Raw genomic sequence first — 18481 nt, 5'->3', positions numbered from 1 at the left:
AACACATCTCGAATAAAAGAGCTTAGTAGGTAACACTGGATTGGGAACTGTCAACCATGACAGAAAATGAAAGTGTTGCAATTTAAATCAGCATCCTGGGCAGTATATTTCTACCTCATCCTCAATGTTAATATGCCTGGGCTGCAGTAGGAAGGCATTCTGCATGCAGAAGTCAAACCTTTTGCCAAGAGCAGAACTGGTGTGCAGTGGATTAGTCCTCAAAACTTGCTGACTAACAGCAAGCCCTTGGCTGATTTAAGAGCATCCTCTTGCCTGGCTGAGGAGCTTACCTAGCAGTCTCACTGCCCTGAGAGGAGCCAGATTTGAGCCAGTAAACCCAGAGGTGAAAAGCTTTGTGTCCCTTTAGCTGTTCTCTGAGGGATGTTCAGTCTTTCCACTTTTAACTGTTTAAGGATTGATGCACTGCCTTTGATGGAGAGGTTGAGAGAGCTGGGCCTGTTTAGCCTGCAGAAGAGGAGGCTCAGGGGTGATCTTATTACTGTCTACAACTACCTGAAGGGACATTGTAGCCAGGTGGGGGGTGGCCTCTTCTCCCAGGTAACCAGCAATAGAACAAGGGGACACAGTCTCAAGTTGTGCCAGGGTAGGTCTAGGCTGGATGTTAGGAAGAAGTTCTTCACAGAGAGAGTGATTGGCATTGGAATGGGCTGCCCAGGGAGGTGGTGGAGGCACCATCCCTGGGGGTCTTCAAGAAAAGCCTGGATGAGGCACTTAGTGCCATGGTCTGGTTGACTGGCTAGGGCTGGGTGCTAGGTTGGACTGGCTGAGCTTGGAGGTCTCTTCCAACCTGGTTGATTCTATGATTCTATGATTCTATGATTTGGCAGAGTGAACTGATGCTAAGAAATAAGATCAGAGCCATTCCCCTGACGTTTTCTCCCTAACCACTTGTAGCTTGACAATTTGAGTAGTGAAGAGACCAGTTGTTTACTAACATTTTTAGCTTGGAGAAGAGGAGCCTGAGGGGTGACCTCATTAATGTTTATATATATGTAAAGCATGAGTGCCAAGAGGCTGGAGCCAGGCTCTGCTGGGTGATGCCCAGCCATAACACAAGGGCCAATGGGTGGAAGTTGAGGCATAGGAAGTTCCATGGAAACATGAGGAGGATTTTTTTCACTGTGAGGATGACAGAGCACTGGAACAGGCTGCCCAGGGGGGTTGTGGAGTCACTCCCTCTGGAGGTGAATTGAAGACTCACCTGGATGTGTTCCTGTGTGATCTGGTGTAGGTGATCTTGCTCTGCAGAGGGACTGGACTAGATCATATTTTGAGGTCTCTTCCAGCCCCTGACATTCTGTAGTTGGGCAGAAAGATTTGACACCTCTCTAATGCAGTCCTTAGCTGAATTGTGGAAGAGACTGCTTTGAAGTGTCTGGAAATATGCATGACTGCAGCAAGCAGAAAAAAATCTAAGAGCTTTTCAATCAAATTGAGATGACTACATATGAATATTTCCTAATATTTGCACCTTTCCTATCTTGGGAGCAGTGTTACTTACAGGCAGGATTCTTGTAGCTGTTCTTCGTGTGAGGAAGAAGATTTGGCTGCTTGGGTCTATCCTTGGTGCTTCTCACAGCTGTGTAATCCTTGGTGCAAGGTTTTAGTGCAGGATTGGGTGGGCTGACTTCTGCACTGACTGCAAGAGGTAGAAATCTGGTCAAATAATGTGGCACAGTCCTCTTTATTTCAGTGTTTTCTGCTCTGAGACAGTGCATTGCTGAAAGCAACCCAGCAGCTGCCTTTCAAACCAAACTTGCAGACAGTACCAACAGCAAGCTGAGAGGTGGAAGTGCAGGGCTCACCAGCGTGCATCTTCCTGAACTTGCCAGGTGCTGCAGCCTGCTCTGACTTGGGTTCAGAGCAGCCTGCAGTGGGAACGAGGTGCATCATGCTTGCAGCCCCTTCACAGGGTGCTCTTCAGAGTGCATCTTCCTGAACTTGCCAGGTGCTGCAGCCTGCTCTGACTTGGGTTCAGAGTGGTCTGCAGGTGGGAACGAGGTGCATCATGTTTGCAGCCCCTTCACAGGGTGCTCTTCAGAGTGCATCTTCCTGAACTTGCCAGGTGCTGCAGCCTGCTCTGACTTGGGTTCAGAGCGGTCTGCAGGTGGGAACGAGGTGCATCATGTTTGCAGCCCCTTCACAGGGTGCTCTTCGGAGTGCCTGGCCAGGGAGATGACCTTGCTGGGAGTTGGGAGAGTGTGGCATCTCTCCACTGATACAAGAGACAGGTTTTTTCACTAGGAATATTGTTGGGCTGTAATAAGCAAATAGTGGATTCCCAAGGGCTTTATTCTTTTTTCCCTGCAGGGTGTATAGCATAGGAATTTACTTTGAGGAACTGCTTCCTTGAGAAATGAGTGAAAAAAGGAGGATTTGACTTGAGAGAACCTGCTGATAGATTTGATTTGATTTTATAAAGACTATTTAACAAATAGACTCGATTCTGTTGAGGTGCTGCTGAGTCTGGGCATACGCAGCAGTCTGTTAGGAGCAAACCATCTCTTGCTATCTGTGGAGAATCAATTTGACCCAATAGCCTGGAATGTGGGAGCCTAGCACCAGTGGAGCCTCAATGGCATTTCCTCATGAAGCCTGCCAGGATGGCTCAGTGCAGTGCAGCTCTGCCAGCTGTCTCTCTGATGCAGTGCAGCACAGTCCATTTAGATTCAATTTTGGGTTTATTCTTTGATGAGTGTTTAATAACCATTTCCAAATCTCTGCACTGTTGGAAAGTGACATTGTCAAGAACAGGTGCAGCCAGCTGGAATTATGTGGTAATGCTTGTTGTAAGAGCACTGGGAAGAAGTAAAGCAGAAAAGTTTTATTTCCTTCAGAGCAGAGTTGGCAGAATAGAATTGAGGGGTCCTGGGATAAAATCATTACCTTCCCAGTTTTGGCTTGCTTTCCATTTTGACAGAAATGGGATGGCATCTTTGACAAAGAATAAAAGTCCTCTATTCTCAGCCCAGGCTTGATATCAGCTTGCTGCATGATGTTTGAAAAGGCATGAGGAGAGAATTTTCAGCTTAGACAGACAGAAGACAGAAAACTTTCCCCCATGAGTACACCTACCACATTCCATTCATTTGCCATTCATAGAATCAAGCAGGTTGGAAGAGACCTCCAAGTTCAGCCAGTCCAACCTAGCACCCAGCCCTAGCCAATCAACCAGACCATGGCACTAAGTGCCTCAGCCAGGCTTTTCTTGAACACCTTAAGCAACAGTGACTCCACCACCTCCCTGGGCAGCCCATTCCAATGCCAATCACTCTCTCTGCCAACAACTTCCTCCTAACATCCAGCCTAGACCTCCCCTGGCACAACTTGAGACTGTGTCCCCTTGTTCTGTTGCTGGTTGTCTGGGAGAAGAGCCCAACCCCACCTGGCTACAGCCTCCCTTCAGGTAGTTGCAGACAGCAATGAGGTCTGCCCTGAGCCTCCTCTGCTGCAGGCTGCACACCCCCAGCTCCCTCAGCCTCTCCTCACAGGGCTGTGCTCCAGGCCCCTCACCAGCTTTGTCACCCTTACTCCTTCTATGACCAAGCGCCTGCATAAGCCACTTTAGTTTCTTAAGGGAAATCCCACAACTCTGCTTTTCATTCTGGACAGCCAACTTTCCAGCACTTGCTATTTGGGTAATTAGTTGTACACTAATGACAAATGGTTTAGCTTTATTTATTTATTTTTGCTGTAGGAACTCTCTGGGTTGCAAGAAAAGTGGATGGAACCTAGGGGAGTGCAGCATCTTCCAAAATAATTAATTTTACTACTTTGTTTCTTCCTGGTTAAATGGAGGCAATAATTCATCTCTCTTTGTGTTGTTTTGAGGTTTTTAATCAATTAGCAGTAGGTGTTGTGAGATACTGAACATTGCTGGCAAGGGGCCTGGAGCACAGCCCTGTGAGGAGAGGCTGAGGGAGCTGGGGGTGTGCAGCCTGCAGAAGAGGAGGGTCAGGGCAGAGCTCATTGCTGTCTACAACTACCTGAAGGGAGGCTGTAGCCAGGTGGGGTTGGGCTCTTCTGCCAGGCAAGCAGCAACAGAACAAGTGGACACAGTCTCAAGTTGTGCCAGGGGAGGTCTAGGCTGGATGTTAGGAGGAAGTTGTTGTCAGAGAGAGTGATTGGCATTGGAATGGGCTGCCCAGGGAGGTGGTGGAGTCACTGTCCCTGGAGGTGTTCAAGCAAAGCCTGGTTGGGGTACTTAGTGCCATGGTCTGGTTGATTGGCTAGAGCTGGGTGCTAGGTTGGACTGGATGATCTTGGAGGTCTCTTTCAACTTGGTTGACCATGGGGGTTGGAAGGGACCCAAGGAGACCACCGAGTCCAACCCCCCTGTCAGAGCAGGACCACACAATCTATTCTCTTCTATGGTTGACTCTGATGGATATTAACAGAGGAGCATGCAGAGCACTTGGTGCAAGAAGGGATCTTGATGTTTGCCATTGCTTTGAGATGCTGTTCAAGGGCTAAGGTTTATTAAACTTTGTCTTAACACTAGTAACCCACTGCACTGTTGGTGGGGACAAGCTGTTTGTGGCAATGTTCTCTTATTCATGATATGTTTTACTGCTTTTCTCTGATCTTTTGCACTACCTGCTTCATATAAATGTTTCGATGAACTCTGTGAGTGCTGGAAATCCTCCCTTCTTGAAGCTCTCCACTATGCTTTGCTCTGTTTTCTGATGCTCCAGCTTTTTACTTTGCTCCTTCAGTGTGGCAAAACAGCAGGCACAGCAGTCTCTATCCTTCAGAGCAAAAGGATTACAGGGGTTAGATGTTGTAAAAGTATCCATCAAATTAATAAATCCCATTAGAAAATCAGTTTGTTGACTAAGGGAAAGCAGCTGGGAAGGAAGAGAAAAGGAAGAAAAGGGCTTAGTGGAAGTTGTTCTCAGTTGAATCCTTGTTAGTGTGAACAGCTGATGTCTGTGGAAAGTCTCTGACCTCCTTGCCTTAACCATCAACCTCCTCTTAGTTGCTTTAGCTCCCTTTTTTGCTGATGGAAGGTCTGACTCAGTAGAAGGCAGCCTATTTCCTCTGAGAGGCAGGCAGCTGGAGCTGTGGGGAGGTTCTCCAGATGCCCTCTTTTGGAGAAGATACAAAGCCCACAGCCTGGTGAACAGGGGCCAGTCAGGATTGCTAAACAGATTTCATGACAGTAGATGTGTTGCACCCCATGGCCACATCTCATCTTTCCAAGATCACAGTTGCTATTTTAATTATACCACAAAGCTTGGAAACAATCCAGACATGAGATCCAAGTCTTATAGAATCATAGAATCAGCCAGGTTGGAAGAGACCTCCAAGATCAGCCAGTCCAACCTAGCACCCAGACCTGTCCAGTCAACCAGACCATGGCACTAAGTGCCTCATCCAGGCTTTTCTTGAAGACCTCCAGGGACGGTGACTCCACCACCTCCCTGGGCAGCCCATTCCAATGCCAATCACTCTCTCTGCCAACAACTTCCTCCTAACATCCAGCCTAGACCTCCCCTGGCACAACTTGAGACTGTGTCCCCTTCTTCTGTTGCTGGCTGCCTGGGGGAAGAGACCAACCCCACCTGGCTACAGCCTCCCTTCAGGTAGTTGTAGACAGCAATGAGCTCTGCCCTGAGCCTCCTCTTCTGCAAGCTGTGCACCCCCAGCTCCCTCAGCCTCTCCTCACAGGGCTGTGCTCCAGGCCCCTCACCAGCCTTGTTGCCGCTCTCTGGACACCTTCCAGCACCTCAACATCTCTCTTGAATTGAGGAGCCCAGAACTGGACACAGTACTCAAGGTGTGGCCTGAGCAGTGCTGAGTACAGAGGCAGAATAACCTCCCTTGTCCTACTGGCCACACTGCTCCTGAGCCAGGCCAGGATGCCATTGGCTTTCTTGGCCACCTGAGCACACTGCTGGCTCATCTTCAGCTACTATCTCTCAGTACCCCCAGGTCCCTTTCTTCCTGGCTGTCTTGTCTCACTAAGGGTAGCTTTACCTGAGTGTTGAGCTGCTCCTTTGTTCATGTATGGAACTGGTAGGAATGTCAATCCCAACATGTTGTCTTTAGCAAGGTGCTTGACTAAAAATGTGAGGAAAGGTCCATGGAAGTAAGTACTGTGGGTGAAATCCTAATGAGAAATGATGTGTGAAGAGGTATGCTGCTCCTGAGTGCAGCCTCTCTCCTCATGGAAGATGTGATGGTTTGGATGTTACCCACCACCCCACACTTTGGAAATCACCCAGACTAGACTCAGCCAGCTCTGGAAATTGAATGAAGCTTATATTTACAGCTTAGCTCAATATCCAAGCAGGTAGTTACAGGATATACAGTTATAGACAGAAATAGAGAAGGGAAAAGGTAATACAGAAACACAACAGCCCCCCCAGAAACCTGAATCCCCAGGAGGGGCTCTCAACTGCCCCTTCACCTTCTCTCACTCTTCCCAACCTTACCCCAGTCCCAAGGAAGAATGGAGGTTTGGCCAGTGGGTTAGGAAGCAAAGTGGATTAGTCAGAGAGATGGCAGAGAGGCTCGAGAGACATGCAGCTCAGAGCTCCCAAGCAGAAGAAGAACGACTCCCTTACCTGTGTTTGGATTCTTGTTCTTATACCTCTCAGCAGGCCTATGAGTGAAGCAGACATCAGCACTGTTATCTAATCCTTCTCACCAAAACATTCTAGCTAGCTTCAAACTAGCCCAGAAGAGAAGCTCTTTTTGCATTTCACAGAATCACAGAACTTTAGAGGTTGGAAGGGACCTCCAGAGATCATCGAGTCCAAACTCCCTGCCAAGACAGGAGTCAATTTACCACTTGCCCTCGAGAGGCTCCTTTCTGCTGAAGCAGAAGGCACAATACAAAGCAGACAGAGTAAGCAGAAACAAAGCAAGGAGCATTAATTACAGAGAGGCTTTTTAGAATGTTTACTCAAACCCAAAACCCTGCACCGTTTACTACAATACCAACACTAATTTGCTTTGCATTTTGTTGCTAATATTAATGGATAATCACAGAATCAACCAGATTGGAAGAGACCTCCAAGATCATCCAGTCCAACCTAGCACCCAGCCCTAACCAATCAACCAGACCATGGCACTAAGTGCCTCAGCCAGGCTTTTCTTGAAGACCCCAGGGACGGTGCCTCCACCACCTCCCTGGGCAGCCCATTCCAATGCCAATCACTCTCTCTGTGAAGAACTTCTTCCTAATATCCAGCCTAGACCTACCCTGGCACAACTTGAGACTGTGTCCCCTTGTTCTATTGCTGGTTGCCTGGGAGAAGAGGCCACCCCCCACCTGGCTACAATGCCCCTTCAGGTAGCTGTAGACAGTAATAAGATCACCCCTGAGCCTCCTCTTCTCCAGGCTAAACAGGCCCAGCTCCCTCAACCTCTCCTCATAGGGTTTGTGCTCCAGGCCCCTCACCAGCTTTGTTGCCTTTCTCTGGACATGATGTTCTATTGGTATGTTTTAGGAAGAAATTAAATTTAGTATACAGTGTAAAAAAAAACAAACTGAAAAAATAATCCAGTCCTAAATTCATCCAATAGACTTAAAGCCATAAATAAGGATATGAAGTTGGGATTCGGTGGCTTTTAAGTGAGGTTCTGTGTGGTTTCAGTTACTGCAGGAGAAACTTGGGATATTTCTAAACAGTTCTTTGGGTTGCCTGAATGTTAGCTTGAAGAGGAAAGGCAGCTTTCAGCTCCACACACCCTCAGGTGATGGCAGAAACTCTTATGGTGGAGCTCCCAGTTGAGGGTTGAGTAATAGGCTAGCTCTGAAGAGAAAAGCTTAGATTATTATCATTTTGATTTAAAAAACCCTCAACCCTTCTTCTCATCAGTGAGTACAGTTATCAGAGCATCAGAGTGGTGGATTCATTGTCTCACAGACACAAACTGAGCAGCTGCCTGTTAGACCAGCTGGATTTTGTTGAGGTCTCCAGCTTGCCATCATCTGCTCTGTGCACTGCTGTTGTCAAGCCTTGGAGGTCGTGTGTGGATAATCTTTGTCTCTCTTCCATTAGTACAGAAGAACATGCAGGCCTGGATGGGTTCATTATTGAGTTTGCTCTAAGATATCCTTGCTTATAGTTTGTACCCTGTGTGCTTAAAGCAAACTACTTGTAAAAACATAGCTGTTAATACCTCCTAATACATTTTGGCTGCATATTTTACACCTCCAGTTTTGACATCCTGTATGCTGCTGTGGTATGACTACCACACCTGCTTCAAATTCTTCTCTCTCCTACCTGTCAGTGCATCATTTCATGCTCCACTAAGTGATGTGACTAGCAAAACCATCTGTTCATTACTTATGTAGCTATTGTGTGAAATATGAATGAAGCATTTAATGTCTGAAAGAATCATTGTCAACTGAGTCCCGCTGATGTGGCTGTGCTCTGCCCCCAATCCAGAGTCCAGTTGCTCTCTTCAGTTCTTGTGCTTAGTCTCATCTTAGTACTTGTTCAAACAAGTCTCTAATCTGTGATTGAAAAATCTTCTGTTTATTCACTTTCTGCCTCTTGAAGGATGTTTTGGGGTTGACATCTTTGCTAGGGCATTACTGTGGCATGCAGTCAGTCAGTTTTCATCCTGGTAGGCAGAGATAAGTGAGTGGCAGATGTGTGTGCCCTTACACTTGAGGGGAAGAGATGAGTTAGTTATGTAATATGGGAAGCAAATGAATGTTTTCAAGAACTCATTTTCTTTTTTTCCCCTCCACATTGTCTTTGCTGAAATAACTTCCATCAAAAGTTTTCTCTCCCAGGTCTGGAGTTCTGTCTCCATCAGAGCTCTTCATAGTGTTCTTTCTTTTGGCAGAAAGAATTGTTCCTTGGGAAGCCATCATTGTCAGCACCTCACAGATCAGATGGCAATGGCTTCTAAAATAGCAGGTTAATATCCCTGTCTGACAGGATTAAATGCTTAACAGCGCTGCTTGCTTTTACAGCTATCAGGGTAAGTGATGCCATATGCAATGATAAAGATGTGACATTGTTCAGCTTGCCTTGTGGAGAATGACTAAATGACATGCTGAAATCCTTTGTGGCCTCACAGGGCTGATGGTACTGAGTGATAGAGTGGAACAGAGCAGCTGTAACTTAAGTGAGGAACAATGGCTGAGTTACGTATCTAGAATGTAGTTGATGCTTCTGAGCTGCAGGCAGAAGGAGCAGCACACACTGTTTCCATTTGTAACCAGCAAACTGATAGATGGTAATATCTGTCTGCACTGCAAGCTTTCCCACACGCCTGCTGAAGGCATTTGTCCCTTTGGGGTGGAAAAGATTGAATGACAACACATAAAGCCTGAACCTACATCATCTCCTTAGACTTCAGGGTAAGATTCTCACTGTGAATTTCAATCTCTGAATAAGGGAGGAAATTCTTCACAGAGAGAGAGATTGGCATTGGAATGGGCTGCCCAGGGAGGTGGTGGAGGCACCATCCCTGGAGGTGTTCAAGAAAAGGCTGGATGAGGCACTTAGTGCCATGGTCTGGTTGACTGGCTAGGGCTGGGTGCTAGGTTGGTCTGGATGATCTTGGAGGTCTCTTCCAACCTGGTTGATTCTGTAATTCTATGATTTTACTGCATCCAGTTCTGGAGCCCCCATTACAAGAAGGATGTGGATGTGCTGGAGCATGTCCAGAGAAGGGCCACGAGGATGCTCAGAGGGCTGCAGCAGCTCTGCTGTGAGCACAGACTGAAAGAGTTGGGGCTGTTCAGTCTGGAGAAGAGGAGGCTCCCAGGTGACCTTCTTGTGGCCTTCCAGTACCTGAAGGGGGCCTATAAAAAAGCTGGGGAAGGACTTTTTAGGCTGTTAGGGAGTGACAGGACTGGGGGAATGAAGCAAAGCTGGAGATGGGTAGGTTCAGGCTGGAGGTGAGGAGGAAGTTTTTGAGCATGAGAGTGGTGAGAGGCTGGAATGGGTTGCCCAGGGAGGTGGTTGAGGCTCCATGGCTGGAGGTGTTTAAGGCCAGGCTGGCTGAGGCTGTGGCCAGGCTGCTCTAGGGTAGGGTGTCCCTGTCCATGGCAGGGGGGGTTGGAACTAGATGATCCTTGTGGTCCCTTGCAACCCTGACTGATTCTGTGATTCTACATGTGAAGCAGGAATCTCAGCTTCTGTTAAAAAGTCAGTAAAGATCTCATTACGAATCTAAAGCTATTCAGCTTCTTAAGCCACACAGTCTGGGGCTCTTCAGCCAGCTGGATTGAAGTGCTTCTTTTAGGATGAGCTGAGCAGCTGACATGGACTCCATTGTCTATAATGAGTGGTCATAAGGCTCCTTCATGTGTCAAAGCCTGTGTGTGGCACCGACATGTAGGTCTTCATCTAGGAGCTGGATCCTTGGGTCTGACTCCTCATAATCCACAGAACAAGCTGGAGCATTGCAGATGAGGAAGTTTGACTTGTTGGGTTAGTGCTGTTAGGGTTGGACAAACCCAGGGCTGCAGGAGCGTTGTTTTCTGCATACAAATCGTGCAGGCTTTGGCATTCATGCATCAGAGGCACAGGAGGAGCAGCTGAGCTGCAGGAGTTTGAGGATGCCATGGGATCTCAAAAATAAAGGCAGGTACTGAAGCAGCTTGCTGTCTAGGTATCTCTGAGGACTTGGGTTTTGATACTGTGCACTGATGGCTGTCATAGAATCATAGAATCAGCCAGGTTGGAAGAGACCTCCAAGATCATCCAGTCCAACCTAGCACCCAGCCCTAGCCAGTCAACTAGACCATGGCACTAAGTGCCTCATCCAGTCTTCTCTTGAAGACCCCCAGGGACAGTCAGCACTTGGAGTGGTAGTTTGGTCCACTTCTGTGTTCTTTTCATTGCTGGCACAGAATTGAGTGGTTGTGTTGTATGATATTAAACTCTCATGCTAGGATGTTGCAGAAGATGGTGTTGGGAGAGATGTCAAGTGCTGAACTGGCCATCATAGCTCCAAATTCAGGATATTTAGAGAAGGCCTTTGAGGGATGGAGCTTGGCTGGTAGGTGCTTGAGAGTAGTCTCATCCACTGCTATCATGCTGATGGTGCCACTGATCTGCGTTCTGCTGCAGGTGTTTAAGGAGTTTTTCTTCATGCTTAGTTTGTTTTTGTCCAGTGTGAAGGTAGGAGAAGAGTGTTTAACTTTGGTGTTTCCAGTCCTTTAATTGAGGTCAGTTAATCTCTAGTCTCTTAGTGCTTTTCTTTTGACTATCATGTAATATTTTATATATAGAAATAAGTCATTAACCAAAAATATTAGGAATATATGAATAATTACCCTAGGTTTTAATATAAGAATTTATGTTTCTTTTCACATGAGAAGTTGTAGCCATCTGGAATAAGCTTTCTGCCATTAAGAGCAAAACCTCTTTAACTTCTCTGTTGAGAGAGTGGCTGTTTAGTTGTGTAGCTTTAAGATACCTCCCTAACAGGAAATTAACCCTTATACAACCAGACATCTAACACTTTGCAATGGGATAAAATATAACTTGCAGGTTTGTCTTCTGAGCAGTTTCCAGGCTTGTAGGATGTCAGCAGGTTCGGGTCAGCCTTTATACCAAAGAAAATGACTCAAAGTTCAGAAATCTGGAAAGCTGCCGCTGTTTGCTTTGCTTAATAAAGCAAACAGTAAGTCAAACATTTAATCACAGCATTGGGGTAACAGGGGACCTGTTTTAATGGGGCTCTTTTTTATTGGCCTCTTTGTACTTCAGAAATAATAACAGGGATCTTGGTGGATAAGGCATTTTCAAGGCGAGTCTCATGTGGAACCTTGATTTTCAGGCGCAATATGAATCACCGCCGCGAGAGCCGTTCTGATCCGCGGTGGCTTTTCCTGTAGGGAAATAACCTGCTGAGTTTATTAATGTTTGTCTAATTTACATCATTAGGGTCATTTTGTTTTAAATAGCCCTGTCTGTTTGCTTTATTGCTGGCGTGTGTGTAGGGAGGAGGGATGCCAGATCGCAACTGCTGCTCGTATCCGAGTGGCAAACCGTAGGAGTGTTGAGTTTGGAGGAGACCTTTGAGATCGTCGAGTCCAACCCCTTGCCTAGAGCTTGCCATCTCACACCACTACTGCTAAGCCACTAAGCCATGTCTTTTAAATACCTCCAGGGCTGGTGCCTCCATCGTTTCCCTGGGCAGCCTGTTCCAGTGCTTGCTAACCCTTTCTGTGCAAGCCAAGCTTTTTGTCCTCCCAGGGGCTCCCTGAGCAGGGATAACCTTCAAGGCTTCAGGCTCTGAAGGCCAATGTGTTTGTAGTTTTCTTTCTCTTGTTCCTCAAAAGACCTTTGTAACAACAGGAGAAGAGCAGGGCAGAGGAAGCAGAGGAATGGGATTTGTGTGCTCAGCGGGGAGCCAGCACGACACCCGTTTGAAGTCTTTGCAGGGGGGTCTGTGCCATCTCTCTGCTCACAGGTGTTGCACACAGCAGTTAGCAAAGGGGGATTTTTGCAGCTCCTTGTGTGCTGATCAGTTGGCAGTGCCTGGAGAACTCACTGGGGTCATCCTTGTGCTGCCTGTGGTGGAGGGAAAGCTCAGGTGCAGGGGAACGCTGTGGTTATCTCTGAAAGGCTTGGCTAGCTTCTCTGAAGAACCTTCTCTTCTGAAGCAGGGATGTTCTTCTGTGACACAGCAGGAGACAGTATCACACCAGCCAGTAGGATGAGGGAGGTTCTTCTGCCCCTGTACTCAGCACTGCTCAGGCCACACCTTGAGTGCTGTGTCCTGTTCTGGGCTACTCAATTCAAGAGAGATGTTGAGGTGCTGGAAGGTGTCCAGAGAAGGGCCACAAAGCTGGTGAGGGGCCTGGAGCACAACCCTGTGAGGAGAGGCTGAGGGAGCTGGGGGTGTGCAGCCTGCAGAAGAGGAGGCTCAGGGCAGACCTCATTGCTGTCTACAACTAACTGAAGGGAGGCTGTAGCCAGGTGGGGTTGGTCTCTTCTGCCAGGCAAGCAACAGAAGAAGGGGACACAGTCTCAAGTTGTGGCAGGGGAGGTCTAGGCTGGATGTTAGGAGGAAGCTGTTGTCAGAGAGAGTGATTGGCCTTGGAATGGGCTGCCCAGGGAGGTGGTGGAGTCGCCATCCCTAGGGGTGTTCAGGAAAAGACAGGATGAGGCACTTGGTGCCATGGTCTGGTTGACTGGCTAGGGCTGGGTGCTAGGTTGGACTGGATGATCTTGGAGGACTCTTCCAACCTGGTTGATTCTATGATCTGTTGGTAGCACTGCTGGCAATAACACAGGTGAGAGTGTTTGGGTGAAAAGATTGATCTGCAGGTCAGACCAAAATTTTGCTGGTCTGTTTTTTAGCTCCTTTTTCATTCTTAAAGGGGAATATGTGAAAGGAAAAGGTGCAACTGAAATCTGTCAGATCAAGTTGTGACCTTTGTCTCAAGGGAAAATCTGGAATCTCTTGTTGGTTTGCTCGTTGCTATGGATTTACTACAGTGAGATAAGGATTTGATCAAGCTACTATAATTTGTGTGAACTGTGTTTAATTGACATCTGTCTCTTTATCTGCATTTGCCTTGGTGATATGTGCACAGTTACCTGCACTTGACTAAAATGGCACTTCATTGTTGTAGCTGCAGAACTAATTCATCTCCATAGTTTCTGTGACTAAATCTTCAGTGGCAGAACTTGAATGGATTGTCCAGTCTGAGCTGCAGTGCCTTCTGAGTTTGCCAGTGGGGAAGCCTTGAGGTGCTCTGTCCCATAGTGCATCCAGCCAGGCAGGTAAAAGAGAAGCAAAGATGTGGAAGCAAGCCTGATAGTTACCATTTCTGAATTTATCTGGTTTGAGTTAAACCTAACTCTCTTAGTAGCACAGTGTTACACAGATTCCTTGAGGAAGTGTGTTCTAGTGACTGATTTTCCTTGTGTAAATACAGTGCAGAACTTAAGGTTTTGAGGTTATTTGGGTTTTGGATAAAAGGAACTCTGACAGAGCTGTTTAATCTGGTGCACTGACTCTACTTGGTTCTGCATTAGGCTTCAAGGAAGAAGTTACAGGCAACCCTATTTTTCCTGAGTAGGAAATCTTTTTCTTCTCTTTGTGTGGACAGCTGCTCAGCTGCAGGTAAAAAATGTTGGAGTTTATGGCACTGCCAGCTGGAGCCAATTAAAATCTAATGGACCAGAGTTGGCACTAAAATATCTTATTGTGCCCTAGCAGTGCAGAGGTTTTGTTCCGCTGCTTATAGGTGATTTAAAAGGTTTACAGTGTTGTTAATAAACAAACCAAGATGTGTTTGAATGTGAAATATGACATAGAAATGTTACAGTTTGGATCCTTTAGTGGAGTCATGGATCCACCAAGTGTGAAGAGTCACAATGGAAGGACTTTGCCTGCCTGACAATGTTCTCCTTTAAGTGTATGAGGTGGAAGCAGAGAGCTAAATAATTTGCTTTGGTCACACCAAGGTTTTGCTACATACCTAAGAACAGATGCAAGTCTTAAGACAGGTGATCTGTCTTTGAGTTGTGACTGCCTCAAGCAAAATCAACCTAGGGCAAGACTGAGAGCCTGACTTGAAGTGTTAGAAAGTGAAAATCATTATGCATGGGTTGAGGGAGACCGTGGGTGAGGTGTGCTAGAGAGACAAAGCCTGCATCAGGAATGGTGTGGCCAGCAGGAGCAGGGAGGTCATTCTGCCCCTGTACTCTGCACTGGTTAGACCACACCTTGAGTGCTGTGTTCAGTTCTGGGCCCCCCAGTTTAGGAGGGACATTGAGATGCTTGAGCGTGTCCAGAGAAGGGCAACGAGGCTGGGGAGAGGCCTTGAGCACAGCCCTACGAGGAGAGGCTGAGGGAGCTGGGATTGGTTAGCCTGGAGAAGAGGAGGCTCAGGGGAGACCTCATTGCTGTCTACAACTACCTGAGGGGAGGTTGTGGCCAGGAGGAGGTTGCTCTCTTCTCTCAGGTGGCCAGCACCAGAACAAGAGGACACAGCCTCAGGCTGTGCCAGGGGAGATTTAGGCTGGAGGTGAGGAGAAAGTTCTTCCCTGAGAGAGTCATTGGACACTGGAATGGGCTGCCCGGGGAGGTGGTGGAGTCGCCGTCCCTGGAGCTGTTCAAGGCAGGACTGGACGTGGCACTTGGTGCCATGGTCTGGCCTTGAGCTCTGTGGTAAAGGGTTGGACTTGATGATCTGTGAGGTCTCTTCCAACCTTGGTGATACTGTGATACTGTGATACTGTGACTCTGACTAATAAAACTCAGTGAATACCCTGCAATGTATGCAGGATTAGTATTTTAAAAGGGTAGTGAGCATGATTTAAGCAGGATTTGAGCATATAGCCATGGTTTGTCCTTTGCTGTCAGCAAAGCCACCCTAAGTTCATTTCTTTAAAGAAGCTCCAGGCCAAATGTCAGGAAAAATTAAATCAAGCTGTGATGTAGTCCCATAGGGAAAATGTATTTCAATTGTGAGGTACTCATGGATATAATATGTCATCCTTTGGTCTGTGACTGGGGGGTGCACTTAGAGGCAGCATGGTTTGGTAATTGCTACTTGTTAAGAAATTTGGCTACAATAAAAAAATGACCTGCCAGGGAGAGAGACAGTTTTGTTAATTTTGTGTATGAGGCTTACCAAAGTTGGAAGGATGTGTAAATGTGGTGGCAAATCCCCTGTGATTACAGCACCTGTTATTAAAGAACACTGGGATTGTCCCCCAGCAAGGAGACCCCATAATCTTTTAGAGGTTGCAGTCTGAGAAACAAGCTGGGACTCGTGATGCTTATTTCGCTCAGCCACCACCGTTTTGCTTATCCCTTTTAGCAAACCAATGAATGATAGAGACTTTATTATTCTTTTACAGCCAAGGATCTCATTTCTCTTATTGGAATATTCCAGTGAGCCTTAAACCAGCACAGCTACCCAATTTGCCCTTCCTGAGGGGAAGCGTAACCAAGTTTTTTGTCTTCCCAACAGTTGTGAGACAAAGCTCAGCGTGTCAGGTCAGCCTGGATCCAAACCTGGAAAGAATTAACTCCACCCTCTGTAATTTGGTTTTTATTGTCCTGGCACCTATTTGTAAATAATACAAACCAGAGCCTTCAGTTCAGGTTATTCTTTAGTGTGCATGCCTGACCCAGGAGCAATGTCATGTAGGGCATAGATACAGAATCACAGAATTAACTAGAATGGAAAAGACCCTCGAGATCATCAAGTCCAACCTGTCACCTAACACCTTCTAATTAACTAAACCATGGCACTAAGTGCCTCATCCAGTCTCCTTTTAAGCACCTCCAGGGATGGTGACTCCACCACCTCCCTGGGCAGCCCATTCCAATGCCAATCACTCTTGCTGTGAAGAACTTCTTCCTAACATCCAGCCTGAACCTGCCCTGGCGCAGCTTGAGACTGTGTCCTCTTGTTTTGTCACTGATTGCCTGTCAGACTGAGATGAAACCAAGAACTGCCCATGCTGTTGCATTAGCTTATTCTCTAAGCTGTTCTTTGGGCGTGAGGGCTTGCAGTGGTTGTCTTTATTGTCCTTAATTAAAGATGGGTTTACTTAGTGCTCAGTACCAGTACCACAGATGGGTAGTATTCAAACATCCATGTGGTTCTTAGCCATGCTATTTGATTACTGTGAAGCACATCTGAAACTTAGGAAGAGTATCTTTTCAGATGCAAATGGCCATTTAAATTGGAGGATGCTGATGCACATTTCACAGCAGCCTCCTTCCAGGAAGAAAAGATTTTATCACTCATTGAAGGTGAAGGATCAATAGACCTGCTCCCTCAGCTGGCCAAAATCATCATACTGCTTTAGGCTCTGATATCAGTGATCTAACCCAGTACTGTTCCCATATCTGAAGAAGAGAGGAATGAAGCCACATTTCACGGATTTATATTAAGGATGTGAGAAACAGGAGGGGCTGGATTATGCTTCAGCTTGTGTCCAGGAGAGATGAATTAGAAACCCCAAGTAATTTTAAGCAGAGCCCCTGTGTTATCCCACAGTAACGCTTTCCTAGCCAGAAGCTTAAAACCAAAGGAAGAAAAAAGACTGAATCATAAGAATTTGTGAATAGTTTCATTGTGTGCTAGCACAATGCACGAGATGTTCTGGGTAAGGAAGTAGGTTACAGGGAGTTTTGAATAGGAAGAAAACCTCCTGTGGTTAACCCTTTGGAGAGTGCAGGCAGAGAAATGTTAAACCAACTACTAGCAGGAAAATCAGAGATGTGTTGTCACCAGACAGCTTCATCTGGCCCTTGCATGTCTAGCAAGCCAGGTGGACTTTTTATTATTCATGATCTACCTGCAAAATAGTTCTTTTTCCTATCAGATTCAGTTTAGTTTGTCAGTTTTTGATGTAGATTTGTTGAATTAAGAGACTCATCTAAAGGAAGGCAAAGTTTTTTTGTCGTATCCTTAGTATTCATTTTTTATGTGTGTCTTAGAAAATCATGAATTATTTGGGGTCTGTTGGAAGTAAAATGCTTTGGGAGACAGTTAACCAGTGCCTCTTCACTAGGAAGGGGGCTGGCTGACAGACCAAAATCCACCTTTCCCATAATAGCAAGCAGAAGATTCTAATCAAGCTGCCCATACGACCATAAAGAGGTGATTTTTTTTTCCTGGGGAGTGGAGGCTGATTTTGAATTCATTGAATCTTTCCAAAGTGCATTTCATTATGGCTGCTTTTCCTCCTTAACGCTGCTGGAACACTTTGCTTTGCTTGCTTTTAGCAGTTTCCTCCAGGTCCTTCCCCAGTCCAGCCCAAGTGGTACTGCACTGCCCACAGATACCTGCTTGGACTGGTTTGATTTCTAATGAAAGTGCTGCGTAAAGCCAAAGTTACTGAGACATGGAAGCATGTCAGCTGATTGATTTCTTCTGTAAATGCATGATACATAGTTCATTGTGATCCTCAGATTTCCTCCCAGTCCCCTCTTGATTTTTCATGCTCTCTTTTTGTTTGAGATGTTTTTTTTCCCCCCTCATCTTGGTTAGCTATTTCAAATGTGTTTCTCCATTCTACCTTTGTTGCATTGGACATGGACTGGTGCTTGTAGTAGCTGTTAGCACTTGTACAGTTGGCTGTTCAGTGATGCCTGCAGGTATTTCTTTCCTTTTTTAGAGGCTCACATATTGCCTCTTGACCCTGGCTGAAGCTCTGAGAGTTGAGAGCCCTCACTGGACCTGTTAGAAAAGGTTTGTTAAAAGGCAAGCAAAAAACATTCTACAATTGGCAAATGAAGAAATCATAGAATCAACCAGGTTGGAAGAGACCTCCAAGGTCAACCAGTCCAACCTAGCACCCAGCCCTGGCCAATCAACCAGACCATGGCACTAAGTGCCTCAGCCAGGCTTTGCTTCAACACCTCCAGGGATGGTGACTCCACCACCTCCCTGGGCAGCCCATTCCAATGCCAATCACTTTCTCTGCCAACAGCTTCCTCCTAACATCCAGCCTAGACCTGCCGTGGCACAACTTGAGACTGTGTCCCCTTGTTCTCTTGC

General features: G+C 46.6%; 1 protein-coding gene across 6 annotated transcripts in view; it reads left to right on the top strand.

Moving 5' to 3' along the window:
- SORCS2 (sortilin related VPS10 domain containing receptor 2) overlaps positions 1-18481 on the top strand; it is a 671789-nt gene that overhangs the window by 111616 nt on the left and 541692 nt on the right. The gene's annotated exons all lie outside the window — the stretch shown is intronic.

The sequence above is a fragment of the Pogoniulus pusillus genome, chromosome 11 (assembly GCF_015220805.1).
Source record: "Pogoniulus pusillus isolate bPogPus1 chromosome 11, bPogPus1.pri, whole genome shotgun sequence".
Classification (NCBI taxonomy): Eukaryota; Metazoa; Chordata; class Aves; order Piciformes; family Lybiidae; genus Pogoniulus; species Pogoniulus pusillus.
The sequence above is the reverse complement of the archived record's forward strand: the minus strand, read 5'-3'. Positions and strand labels throughout refer to the sequence as shown.